Raw genomic sequence first — 14491 nt, 5'->3', positions numbered from 1 at the left:
CACAGCCAACTCTTATTAAACCAAGAAGCATGTTTCATGCACCCACAGTCAATGGACAGAGCAAAAGCAATCAGAAGTAGATGCATGCTTGGAACATGGCCGAGAAGCTCTCCAAAAATATTTAAAAATTAATTAAGGGGGTGATAGCATCCATACAGAGAACACCCAAGACGAGAATTGTTAAGAAAAATGGTCATCAGTGCTGTTCATACCCTTAAGTAAACTGGAATCAATGTTGCAAACTCCTCTCGCCCTGTAATTTGTGACTTTCAAGATGTCTGAATCGACGTTCACAGTAAATGTCCTTTAACAGTCAAGAATCTCTATAAAAAGTTATTGTGCAGATGCTGAAATACTCATTTACACAAAACATGACACTACTGTCACTAGATGGAAATTTTATTTTATAAATTTATTTATTTTTGGCTGCACTGGGTCTTTGTTGCTGTGCACAGGCTTTCTCTAGTTGCGGCGAGTGGGGGCTACTCTTGGTTGTGGTGTGCGGGCTTCTCATTGCGGTGGCTTCTCTTGTTGCGGAGCACGGGCTCTAGGCGTGCGGGCTTCAGTAGCTGTGGCATGCAGGCTCAGTAGTAGTGGCTCGGGGGCTCAGTAGTTGTGGTTTGCAGGCTCTAGAACGCAGACTCAGTAGTTGTGGCGCACAGGCTTAGTTGTTCCGCAGCATGTGGGATGTTCCTGGTCCAGGGCTCAAACCCGTGTCCCCTGCATTGGCAGGCGGATTCTTTTTTTTTATTTATTTATTTTTATTTTACGGCTGTGTTGGGTCTTCGTTTCTGTGTGAGGGCTTTCTCCAGATGCGGCGAGCGGGGGCCACTCTTCATCGCGGTGCACGGGCCTCTCACTATCGTGGCCTCTCGTTGCGGAGCACAGGCTCCAGACGCGCAGACTCAGTAGTTGTGGCTCACAGGCCTAGTCGCTCCGCGGCATGTGGGATCTTCCCAGACCAGGGCTCGAACCCGTGTCCCCTGCATTGGCAGGCAGATTCTCAACCACTGCGCCACCAGGGAAGCCCGGCAGGCGGATTCTTAACCACTGTGCCACCAGGGAAGCCCAGATGGGAATTTTAGAGTTTTACTTTATCTCAGTGCACATCAGGGAGATGGCTAAACTCTCCAAGTAGGTCTGTCTGGCTAAGCTGGAATGTTTGGAAGAAACATAAATCAATTCACTTCCACCTGTGATCAAGAACAAGGATTCCAAACACGCCGAATTTTGCTTTCCTAAGCACCAACATCAAATTCAATTTGCCTTTAAGAAGAAATACTCAATTCAGTTGTTCTCCACCTTGAAGGTACTTGAGAATTTCAGAGACTCAAGCTGCCTGATTTCCTGGAGGATTCTGACTCAGGAGGCCTGCTGGGGCTTAATAATCTGCTTTTCAAATAAGCCCTGCAGATAACTGTGATGTGCATTGGCCTATAATCATTCTTGCAGAGACAATGATGACCTCTAACCCACTGATTCCCAACTGGGGGTGATTTTGCCCCCACCCCCATTCTGCCACCAGGGGCGTTTGCTAATGTCTGGATACACTTTTGGCTGTGACAGCTGAGAGAGGGGTGCTATTGGACAGAGCCCTGGGATGCTCCTAAACATCCTACAGCGAACAGAAGAGCCCCGACAATAGAGAATGATCTGCCTCAAAATGTCGGTGTTGTCACAGTTGAGGAACCCTGTGCAAACCCACTGGTTCTGAACCTCGGCTCCATACTGGAATTACCTGGAGAGCTTTAAGAGATTCTTATGCCTATGTCTCAGCCCCAGAAAGTCTAATTAGTCTGGCATGTAGCCTGCAATTTGGGACTTTTAAAACTCCCAAGGTGATTTTTAATATGCAATCAGGGTTGAGAATCATGAATCTATGCCAGTGGTTCTCAAACTTGACAGTGCATCAGAATCACGAGGAGAACATTAAAAGCAGAGATTGCAGGCCTCCACCCTTAGCGGGTCTGATTCAGTAGGTCTTGGGTGGGATCTGAGAATCTGCATTTCTGCAAGTTCCCAGGCTGTCCTGGGAGGCATTGAAAAGTAATTCTCACTCTTTGGTCTCATTCTGATCTGTGATTTTAATTTTGAGACTGCCAAGCTACAAATAGTCCTGACGACATGAAGAAGAAGAAAGGAAGAAACTTTAATTGACGTGTACACACTGCTATATTTTAAATGGGTAACCAACAAGGACCTACTGTACAGCACAGGGAACTCTGCTCAATACTCTGTAATGACCTAAATGGGAAAAGAATCTGAAAAAGAATAGATACATGTGTATGTATAACTGAATCACTTTGCTGTACACCTGAAACTAACACAGCATTGTTAATCAACTATACTCCAATATAAAATTAAAAAAAAAATTTTTAATAAGTAAAATAAAGACCACAAAAAAAAAACTTTAGATACCTTGACTTGAAGGAATGAAAAGCTCACCAGGACAGAGGGGAGGCAATCCTAACCATTGTTCAGCATCCCTCCCCTCTTCTGCGGAAAGGGGCCTGAGACTTCTCATCCCAGGGCTGAACAGCAAAGGTGCTCAAGATTTTGTCTTTTAATCTACCTTGAACATCAGCTTCCACGATCCCTGCTGAGGACGAACAGGCAGCTAGAGATAGTGACAGAGCGTAGCACAGATGTGTGACTGTGGCTCATGGGTTGTCCTCAGGGTCTGCCCGGGGAGAGAATGCCCGGTTTCGTAGCTACTGCTTCCAGACCAGACTTGCAAATTACAGAGGGGTGAAGATGGAGTGAGTGGAGAACAAGGATGTGAGTGACCAGCTTCTAGTGTGGGGCAACGCTCCCAATACTGACTGCCCGCTCATTCTGTGAGAGGCACTCTTATGGTACCCAACAAGCCTGTGGGAGAAACAAGGATGGGTAAGATGCATTTCCTAAAGGTACGGAACTTATTTACATTAGTTTCTTCATGGTGCTTCTCATGACCAGCCTGAGAGCACACAAATCATAACTTCCAATTTCTTATTCTACTGGCATTTCTTGTTTAAGTGACTCTCACCTTGCAAGACAGGGGAGATGGGTAGAATCGCAGTTTTGGATCCATTGCGCTTGGGTTGGAAGCTTAGCCCGGTTGCTCACTACTTTTATAAGCTTGGCCAACTCTTGCCACCTCTGTGTGCCTCACTTTCTTCAACGGTAAAGAGGGAACAACGATAGTACATATTGTGTAGGTTGGTCACAATGATTAAGTGAGATAATATATTTAAAGTGCTTAGCACTGTAACCCACACATAGTGAGCTCTCCAAAAGTATTAGTTCTTATTATAGCATCCGAATCAGAACTCTTATTATGGAATATGAGCTTTATAAGCAGCATTTTAATAAATCAACAAAATAAAATCAGCCATGTTCTTTATTTAAAAAAAATACCAGGCAATAGCAGAGGGCAGATTATTTTTAAGAAGAGCTTCAGTAAAGATTGCAAAGACCTCATTTCCAAGAACTTCAGGAAATCTGTTAGGTTCAGTTGTTCACATGCGTTGGCCCAATTGCCAATGAGCATGTTTACCTCCAAAGTGTCATTGACCCTGCCAAAGTGAAAAAAGGCTCAGGTCATTGAAAGAAAACTCTCTGAAATGAAATGATTTCTTGGAGCAAGGCAGATAAACATGAACAACTTTAGATCCATCGCTTCCTATTTTTCTTCAGCAAAACTTGTGAGAGCCTATTGACATGTGTTTGGAAAGTTATATTCAAAGAAGTTTAAACAGCAACTGCAAGTCCAACAAGAAAAGAGTTTTCATTTAGTCCTGTTCGAGATGGTTGCCAGAAGGGTCAGCAGAGGATTTTGTGTAACGTGAACATCTAAGCATTGCTTTCACATTAGCGCTTGCACACATTCTAAATGCAAGATTGAGAAACCAAAGAGCCAGCTGTCAAAAAAAAAAAAAAAAAAAAAAAACTGATGAGAGGGGAAAAGAGTCATGAGGCCCTCTTGCAGCAAAATCATCAGACTGTGCTTCTCTTTTTGCTCTGCCTCGAAGGAATCAAGGGTGTCAGGAAGAGGGAAGAATCTTTGGTCCCCAAATGATCTGCGGAGAAAACCGGTTTTGAAAACATTTCCAATCCATTGTGAACCAAGACATTCTGAAACACAATAAAAATGAATTACTTAAAAAAAGTAAAGTAACAAAAGGACGTAAAATACAAACCAATTTTTTAATGGTTAGAGTCAAATGAAACAAAATTACTCTATGAAGTTGGCAAAAAGGTTTCCAAATGCTTACTCTCCATTTCTGTACTTACCTCATATGGATGAGTAATGACCAGTAGACTGGCTTCGGTCCTCAGTAGTACTTATTTGGAGCAAGTTCGACTTAGAAAAAATGCATTGAATCAAGTAATTGCAGCATAGTAAGAAATTGTTCTAAAGTCTTTATATCATGTTCAACATTTTGTCACCTTTAAATTAGATGATTTAGGGCTTCCCTAGTGGCGCAGTGGTTAAGAATACGCCTGCCAATGCAGGGGACATGGGCTTGAGCCCTGGTCCGGGAAGATCCCACATGCCGCGGAGCAACTAAGCCCGTGCGCCACAACTACTGAGCCTGCGCTCTAGAGCCCGCAAGCCACAACTGCTGAACCCGCACGCCACAACCACTGAAGCCTGCACCCTAGAGCCCGTGCTCTGCAACAGGAGAAGCCACCGCAATGAGAAGCCTGCGCACTGCAACGAGTAGCCCCCGCTCACTGCAACCAGAGAAAAGTCTGCATGCAGCAACGGAGACCCAATGCGGCCAAAAAAAAATAATAATAAAACAAAATAATAGAAAATTTATAAAAATATATAAATAAATAAATAAGATGATTTAGGTTAGCTTTAGTGGTTTTGTTGGTGACTTCTATTTAATTTTTAAAAGGAGTACATGCCTTTGGAAAGGCATGATAATTTTGTTTGTTTGTTTTGTTTTTTTGGCATGATAATTTATAGCTGTTATCCACCAGAAAGCTGGCTATGAAGACTCCCGCTGAAAAATAGCATTTGTCTTGTAGATAGTACATCATTTCTTTGATTCATTCATTGATTCATTAATTCAACATGTATTTGTTCAACAATCCACAGTGTACCAGGCATTGGGTTGGGCACTGGGGATCCAAAGATAAGTGAGGAAGAAGTTCCACCTCTGAGAGGAGGGTAGTGGCATTCAGAGAACCTTCCTGGAGGAAGTGATATCCAGCAGGACCCAATGCATGACTAACAATTCACAGGACGAAGCAGAGGAGGCCGAGAGTGAGTTTCAGGCAGAGGATACTGCATGTGAGGCAGTCAGCAGTCACCACCCTTCCAGGGAAGTGAAAGTAAAACATGGCTGGAGTTGAGAGTAGAAGGGGAAGAGGTAAAAAAGATGATGCTGTAGAAATAATGCAGGGATCAGATCATGAACTCCTTGTCGGCCCTTGCCATGCCAGCTATGGTGCCAAGGACCAGTAGCACTAGCATCACCTGGGAACTTTTTGGAAATGCAGACTTTCAGGCCCTACCCCCGGATCGGCTGAATCAGAATCTGTGTTTTGATAAGAACCCCAGGGGATTCTCAGTAGAGCCTGAGAAGCACTTCTGAGACATAGGAAGGCTGAATTTTTTATTGAGCCTTTATCCTGAGGGATACAGGTAACGATTACAAGGTTTTTAGGCACTGGAGGTTGGCTAAACTAGTATCCCCAGGCACTCTTGCCTGCCTTTGCCATAAGTGCCAGGTAGATGTGCACGTAGCTCAATATTGACTTTCCCAGACTCCCTTGCTGCTGGAGGAAGGGCAGAGCACCTCAGTGGAGATCTTTAAGAAAGCTACTGCTTTCCTGATTAAAATAACATGTGTGGCCGGCAGGTCCCTTGGCTGTTTCTTTCTGGGTTTAATGAGGTTGTATTCCTGGAGCTGTGGCAGCCATCTTGACTATGGGAGAAAGGCCAGTGTTAGGCTAGCCTTGATCTGTTGGACTGTGGAACCGAAGTGAGGAGATGCTTCCTCCAGATACTATTTGTTTTTTTTTTTTGTTACTTGCAACTGAAAGCCCTCCTATGACTAGCTTAGAATGATACATCATTAATATATCACTTAGTGTTGTGTTTGTACATACACAAAATCCAAAACAACATTTACTTAAGCAAGAAATATATTTACCGCTCTCACATAGAGAAAATACAGCAATATGCAGTCTAGACTAGAATGGCAGTTCCTTACCACAAAACACCAGGAACTATGTTTATTATCTTTGTCTTTTTCACTGCTTGACTTCTATCCTCATGATAGTTGCTGACATTCCACCCATCACATCTCCCCTCCAGGTCAGTGGACCACTTCCTAATTTTTCAGGAGTCTTCCTTGAAATCCCACACCATACTTCTACATAGAGTTCATTGGCCAGGACTTGCTATGTATTTACACTTTGCCGTGAAGGAGGCTAGGTGATGTATTTGTTTTTCTGGGTTGCCATGTGCTAAACTAAAGACTAGAACTGTATGACATAGTAAGTAGGAGGAAGAAGATGTTTGATATCCATACCTCTCTGGAAAATTCCATCACAGTCAGGCTGACATTTCAGGAAGATCATTCTGCTAGCAGTGAGGAGAACAGGTTGTAGGGAAAGAACACTGGAGGTGGGCAGAACAATGGATTAGGCAGTGGAATACTCGAAGGCAGGGGGTGACAAACTACTGGCCATAAGCTAAATTTGGCCTCCTGAGACTTCCCTGGCGGTCCAGTGATTAAGACTCTGCACTTCCACTTCAGGGGGCATGGGTTCAATCCCTGGTCGGGGGACTAAGATCCTGCATACTGCGCGTGCGGCCAGAAACAAAAAACAAAAAAAACCCAAAAGAAACCCCAAACAAATAAATAAATAAATGGCCTCCTGCTTGTTTTTGTAAAGAAAGTTTTATTGCATCATAGTGAGGTCACACACTTAGATATAGTTGTGTAGAGGGAAACAGTCATTTTTTCCCTGTATCCTTCTGAGTTCTCAGCTGGGAACCTTGTAATCAAAGACAGTTTAATAATAATGTATACCTCCTGTATATATGGGAGAGACCCAGAAAAATTGAGTAAGAGTCCCTGAAATGGCCCCAAGCCACCAGTTTAAATGTCTTCTACTTAGTTAAAGACAGAAGACACATGTTGGAGAGGGGAGGGAGCTAGTTATGGAAGGTTAGCAGGAAATAAAGCATGGTCAACAAGGGTCAGGTTATGCGGATTTAAGTGGGTGCCTTCTCCATGGAGAAGAGTTTCTGGAGATTTAGTGTCATCCTTCTCTTCCTGGTACAGAGAGGGAGATGTTAACAAATAGAGATTTCCCTTAAAAATGTAAATGTCCTTTACAAAAGAGTAGCTTCTACCATGTTTCTGGAGAGTCTCCTGTGTCTGCTGAATATTTTATTTCTTAAAAATAATCAGCTCAAAATAATCCTCAGGCCAAAGAGGCACATTTTGGGGTGGCATATTCTGCTCCCCTTCAGCTGCTTTCTCTGTATGACAGCGGAGTTGAGTAGTTTCTACAGAGACTTGAGATGTATCATTATTTATGGTCCATTAACTAAAGAACCAGAAAAGTAATTCAAGTTTTGAGATCTTGGCTATAATGAATAAAAAATGAAAGGGCCCTAGTGCTAGAACGGCCATGGAAACATGTAGTGTCTACAACATGTCATAGACTGTGCTAGAATTGTGTTTATGCTGCTTGTTAATACCCAGTGACAGTTCTTTTTTTTTTTTTTTTAATTTATTTTATTTATTTTTGGCTGCATTGGGTCTTCGTTGCTGCGCGGGCTTTCTCTAGTTGCAGGGAGCGGGGGCTACTCTTCGTTGCTGTACGCAGGCTTCTCACTGCGGCGGCTTCTCTTGTTGTGGAGCATGGGCTCTAGGCGCGCGGGCTCCAGTAGTTGTGGCACATGGGCTCAGTAGTTGTGGCACACGGGCTTAGTTGCTCCGCGGCATGTGGGATCTTCCTGGACCAGGGCTTGAACCCGTGTCCTCTGCATTGGCAGGCGGATTCTTAACCACTGAGCCACCAGGGAAGCCGCGGTGACAGTCCTTTTTAATTTTGTTTTTTGATGATTGATAGTTAACATTTTTAAAGTGTCAAAAAATCATATATCTAACATAAGTCACAATTTGTTTTTATTTTGTCCTGTATCTTTATTCTTTGTCATTGTATGATCTTTGCCTCGTTTTGAGTTCTGTTGAAAAACAAAATTCAAGTGAGTAAATTTGAAAGATCTTATTGGCTTTAGTCAACGATTCATGAAGGGCAGCATCCTGCCTAGCAGATAGAAAGGTGCTCTGAGGAGCTGTACTAAGTGGAAGACTTTTTATAGGCAGAAGGAAGCAGGAACAAGGAAGTCATTCTGGACAAAAATGCAGGTTGGTTATTGCAAGGTTCCTTTCCTTCAGGGGATGGCAGGGGTCTATCAGGTGGATTACCTAACTAGTGCTGATCAGGTGATTTCCTTATCGAGTGGTTTAAGTTTCCGTTTCTGGGAGAGCTGAAAATGTAATTAAGTCTTGGTTCGGTGACATGAGGCTTAGCATAAGCAATTCCATTTGGGGCCTGCTGTCTTGTTTCGAACAGTTCAAAACCATTCTGAGGATTTGTGGGAGGTGCCTGGATTTGCACAGACCTATGTGAATTTCAAAGGTCCTATATTTCCTAACCTGGAGAGACACGTCCTCCACATAATATCCTGAACATCCCACCATCGAATCAAAGGGCTTTTTGAGCCAAGAGCCCTTTCCAGTACAACCAAGCACTTTCCTCACTTGGGAAGAAGGAATCTAATCGTTGTGTTGGCAGCGAAGCCTGCGAGTTGCTGCTTTTGTTCAGTGGCTATTTGTAGAACCTATTTGTAGATGCAAACTTGCCCTTTTACTCTCCCCGTACGAGTGACAGGCAGGGTTGCTATAGTATGCAAAACAACTCTTCTTTCCCCATCTGCCTTCCAGTGACATTTCTTGGCTCTAATCATAATCTAAAAGCCCTGCTCTTCTCTCCAGTCCTGGCAATACTTGGTAGCTAGCCCTAGATTCAGGAATCCCCCCCTTTTAAAAAACATTTATTATTTGTTTATTTATTTATTTTTTTGGCTGCATTGGGTCTTAGTTGCAGCTCAGGTCTTAGTTGCAGCACGCGGGGTCTTCGTTGAGGCGCGCGGCTTTCTCTCTAGTTGTGGCGTGCGGGTTTTCTCTTCACTAGTTGTGGCGCAAGAGCTCCAGGGTGCATGGGCTCTATAGTCGTGGCACGCGAGCTTAGTTGCCCCCAAGCATGTGGGATCTTAGTTCCCCGACGAGGTATCGAGCCTGCATCCCCTTCATTGGAAGGCAGATTCTTTACCACTGGACCACCAGGGAAGTCCCTGGGAATCCCTTTTTGATATAAAGAAAATAAAGGAGACAAAGTAGTGGAGTTATGGGTTATCTAAAGGAGCTAAATAAGAAATGGAGTAATTTCACAGATCCAGCAAAGCAAAAATCCATTTAATTAGCACCCAAAGAAAACATACTTAATAGGAGCGATTGCCAGGAGAGGATTTGGTTAGTATTTTCTGTTTCCGAGGACCAACTTAGAGGGTAGAAAGTTGTTAATGGCACCTGTTAAGGTGTCTCTTTTATAGGTGCTTTGGAGAGCCTCAGAATGTTGAATAATTGGTCCCCAGAATAAACTCTGTTTAGCTAATGGGTTTCGAACATTAAATGAATCCATTAATTCTCAGTGGAGCATTAAACGTCTGAATTCGTTTTGCAAAGCTGAATATCAAAGTAATTTTTGAAATGAGAATAAACCTAGAGCCACTTATTACTAGTGATTACACCAGCAGTTCTAACAACTAGACCCAACCAAATAGAGGTCAGGCCATACCCTGCCCTTTTTTTTTTTTTATTACTGTGCAAGATGAACCCTGCACAAGGGGTATGCTTCCACCAGTGTGGAAGAGGGTAATCATTAATTGCCTCAAGACCAGTGCAGGGATGTGTTATGGTTAGTGTTCTAAGCTGTTTCCCCTAAGGCAGATTTACATTTTCATTCATTCAGCAAATATTTATTGAATGCCTCCCCTGCTTCAGATGCTACATTTCCAGGATGAGTTTTGTTAGAGTAAGGTCAACTATTTTCCACATAAGTCTTTTAGAAATTTGCCTCTCCTGTCCTTCTGCCTCTGAAAAGCCCACACTCTCTAAACAGTGTGCTTCATTAGCCAGCTCCCAGCATGACACAGCTGTATAAGTGGGAAGGAAAGAGTTAACAGCTGATCTGCAACCCAGCTTTTCCCACCTTGGGGTCACACCAGGGGAAAATGACCTGAGCAAATCTTGTAGATTTGCTAGCTGGACTTCATGATGGTATTTGCTAATGGGGAGTCCTTACCCATGGAATGTTTTTGTCAGGATATACCAGGTTTGTATAGGATTACTTATGGTAAATGTACCTGGAATCTATGGATTTCACGGCCAGCTGGAAAATGTCAGTGTCATCCTTTTAATTATCAGAATATACAATGAATAAGTTTCATGACAAAAATAGCTCCTTTTGTGTAAGTGACACCCCATATGTTAAACCTGGGCCAGGGCCACCCCATCCGAAGGCTGTGAGTCCCTGAGGATATAGAGCCCACATCTTATTCCTCTTTGTAACACTGTGCCCAGCACAGTACCCAGTATCTAGAGAACAGTCAATAAATGTTTAACTTATTTTAAAGAATATACATACGTAGCCCACTTATAAATGGCCACAAACTATTTAGCTAGCAAAATCCATAAAAAGAGCATAACAGCTTCTAACCAAAACTGTTGCAGCCAAGGGAATGATAAAAAGTCAAATAAAATGGGAAGGCCCTTAGGAAAAAGGACTTTGTAGCAAAAGGAAGGAGTTGTTTAGATCAGTGTTTTTTAAACTTTAATGTGCATATGAACCACCTGGGATCGTGTCTATATGCAATTTCTAATGCAGGGGATCTGCTGTGGGCCCTGAGATGGTCTTTTCTAACATTTCTAAGCCTTGTGGTCGGGAGCTGCAGCATCAGCATGACCTAGATGCTTGTTAGAAATGCGGAATCTTCAGCCCCGCCCAGCCTTTCTTAATCAGATTCTGGCTCTTTTTTCATAGGTTCTTGATTCCTTCGAACTCACTCTTTGAAAAGGGCCGAGGACTCTCTATTGTGCTTGCTGTCTCTGTCTCTGTCTCTGTCTCTGTCTCTCTCAGGTTACCAGGTCCTTCTTGAGAAGTGATATTTTCTTTGGTGCCTCTATAGCTCCTTCATAATTGATTGGCTTTTCCAAGCTTATGGTTGAGGGGCAACAAAGCAGATTTCTATCTCTTGTAACTTCCTGAAACCATAAAACTTTGAACTTGCAGTCCATTTGATTCAAGCTGTGTTTGTTTAGGGGCTGCCTGGCAAACAGTCTAATACTATTATGCATGCTCTTTACTGGAGGATGGGCAAATCCAATATTGAATAATGAGTCCTGTGGGCAAGGAAAGGCAAGTGGAAATTTCACCTATAATTGAGTCAAAGAACATTAGGTTCAATAGCTAGAGAAAAATGTACCTGGAGTAAATAAAATGATTTGTATTTAGGTACCTCACAGGAGTGTCACCTTTTTATTCTCCCCTGAACGTTGAACAAAAAATGTATACTGATTTTTTTTTTTAACATATTTATTTATTTTGGCTGAGTTAGGTCTTCGTTGCTGCGCACGGGCTTTCTCTAGCTGCGGCGAGCGGGGGCTACTCTTCGTTGCAGTGCGCAGGCTTATTGCAGTGGCTTCTCTTGTTGCGGAGCACGGGCTCTAGGCGCGTGGGCTTCAGTAGCTGTGGCTCGCGGGCTCTAGAGCGCAGGCTCAGTGGTTGTGGCACACGAGCCTAGTTGCTCCGCGGCATGTGGGATCCTCCTGGACCAGGGCTCGAACCCATGTCCCCTGCATTGGCAGGCAGACTCCCAACCACTGCGCCACCAGGGAAGCCCCTGTATACTGATTTTTAAGCCAAGAAATGGAAGGGTTAATAGGTACAAGTAGCCAAAGATCAGTGCCAGAACCTTTGAAATTCAAAGATGTAAGTGAAGAAGAAACTACCACTGGCATGAAGTGAAGTACTCAGCAGAATTTCTGTCTTCAGAGAAACATCAAGATGAAAAAGAAGACTCAAAAAGGGAATGCCATTAACACAGGGAGAGAGGCAGGCTGAGATGATAGGATTATATGCAGTTATATCCAAGTCTGCCAATACTTAGAAAGTGCCATTAACTTGGAACATACTTATATTTAGTGGCTGTAATGAAATCCCCTAAATTAGGATTCTCATAATGGCCTTGAGGTCTATTTGGATTTGCCCTTAGTGAAGGAAAGCCAACAAAAGCGGGTGTGTTTCCCGGAGGTAATAGCTGCCTATGGGCTATGAGCTGGGGCCCAAAGTCATGCATGGGTTGGCTGAAATCCTGCCAAGCAGAGAGCAACAGTGGCTGCCATTCATGATAAGCTTCCATCTAAGGGAGTCGCAAACACGTTTCACATATTTGATACACAGAAAGGTAGCAGACAAATATTGGTCCAGATAGGGTTAGGAAGGAAGGGAGAGTCAGACATAGGCAGTCTGGTCATGACTAAAATATAAACTAGCTATAGGGGGGAAAGTGGACATCGAAATGCAAATCCACAGGAAGGTCTTGGAGCGTGCAGGTAGCATTGAGTTAAAATACACTTTCTGCCATATTCAGTTACTTTTACAAATGGAATTTAGAAAATGAGAGTCTAAAGAGCTATACCAGGCTGAACAATATAGATCTTTATATTTACATGTGTCATGGCATTTTAACTTGGAAGCATCACCTTTGGCTCTGACAAATTTCTGTTGCAGGCTGGACTTACAGGCATACAGGATCCCTTCAACATGTGTTAATACTCCTAACACAATGTTTTCCCAAGTGTATTCTTAGGATACTTAGTCCCAAAATATATTGCTTGAAAAGGGGATTCCATGGTTATAAAAATTGGGGAAATACATAATATTCTCAGAGATTTGTCAGGCACATTAGTACACTAAAGAGTCTGAGAAAGTTTATGGGGGAAAACTTCAGTTTTGTTTAATACAGTGTTTCTCAAAATTGTATGACGATGGAAACCTTTTGGCCCAGAGTAAACTATAGAATTAGTATTCTAAGGGATCTCCTTGGGGGGAAATGCAGGCCTATGGAGAGAGACAGCAGCACTTGAGAAACTGCTCGGGCATGATATTAATGAAGCTGTAGTCATTTCTGCTGAGATGCGAGTAGAGTAAGAAAAGCTGGGGGAAGCTCCCTGCTCACTCAACATCTGGGTGAGCCTGAACACTGTACCGGCTCTAGTGAGCCCATGACGAATGACGGAAGGAATTCCATCATCGTGAGGCTTGGAAAGACAATGGCCCTTGCTGACCTATAATTCCCCTCAGGGCTGCAAACCAGCTATTCTAGGTTCTTTGAGAACAGCCACTGTCTCTTTTACTTGATATTTTTCCTATGCCACCAAGTTACATGCTTTGCCTAAAGCTGTGCTTGGTAAATGTTAATTAATTGACATTAACAATTAATTAATTCTTAATTAACAAAAGCTAGAAACGAGAAAGGGGAAGGCTAACCTTGAACTTCAGAAGAGTCTATTTTTTAAAACTAAGGAATTAATTCCTTCATCAAGTAGGCTCCACCCGTGTGGCAGGTATGTGCTAGGTGCTAGGGACTGGATGGTGAATGTCATCCCTTCCCCTTGTGGAGTTTATAGTCTAATGGGGAGAAAGTCATTAATAAATGTCACACAAGCAGCAACATGGATGGACCTAGGGATTATCATATTAAGTGAAGTAAATGAGAGAAAGACAAATATCATATGATATCACTTATATGTGGAATCTAAAAAAATGTTACAAATGAACCTATTTACAAAACAGAAATGGATTCACAGACATAGAAAACAAATTTATGGTTACCAAAGTGGTGGGGGGTAGATAAATTAGGAGTTTGGGATTAACATATACACAGTACTATAGGGCTTCCCTGGTGGCGCAGTGGTTAAGAATCTGCCTGCCAATGCAGGGGACAAGGGTTCGAGCCCTGGTCCGGGAAGATCCCACATGCCATGGAGCAACTAAGCCCGTGCGCCACAACTACTGAGCCTGCGCTCTAGAGCCCGCGAGCCACAACTACTGAAGCCCACGTGCCTAGAGCCCGTGCTCCGCAACAAGAGAAGCCACTGCAATGAGAAGCCCGCGCACCGCAACGAAGAGCAGCCCCCTCTTGCGGCAACTAGAAGAAAGCCCGTGCGCAGCAACGAAGACCCAAAGCAGCCAAAAATTAAAAAAACAAAAAAAATTATACACACTAATATGTATAAAATAGATACACAACAAGGACCTACTATATAGCACAGGGAACTATACTCAATATCTTGTAATAACCTATAGAAAAGAATCTGAAAAAGAATATATATATGTGCATATACAT

Source organism: Eubalaena glacialis, chromosome X, assembly GCF_028564815.1.
Source record: "Eubalaena glacialis isolate mEubGla1 chromosome X, mEubGla1.1.hap2.+ XY, whole genome shotgun sequence".
Classification (NCBI taxonomy): Eukaryota; Metazoa; Chordata; class Mammalia; order Artiodactyla; family Balaenidae; genus Eubalaena; species Eubalaena glacialis.
Note: the sequence above shows the minus strand (reverse complement) of the source record.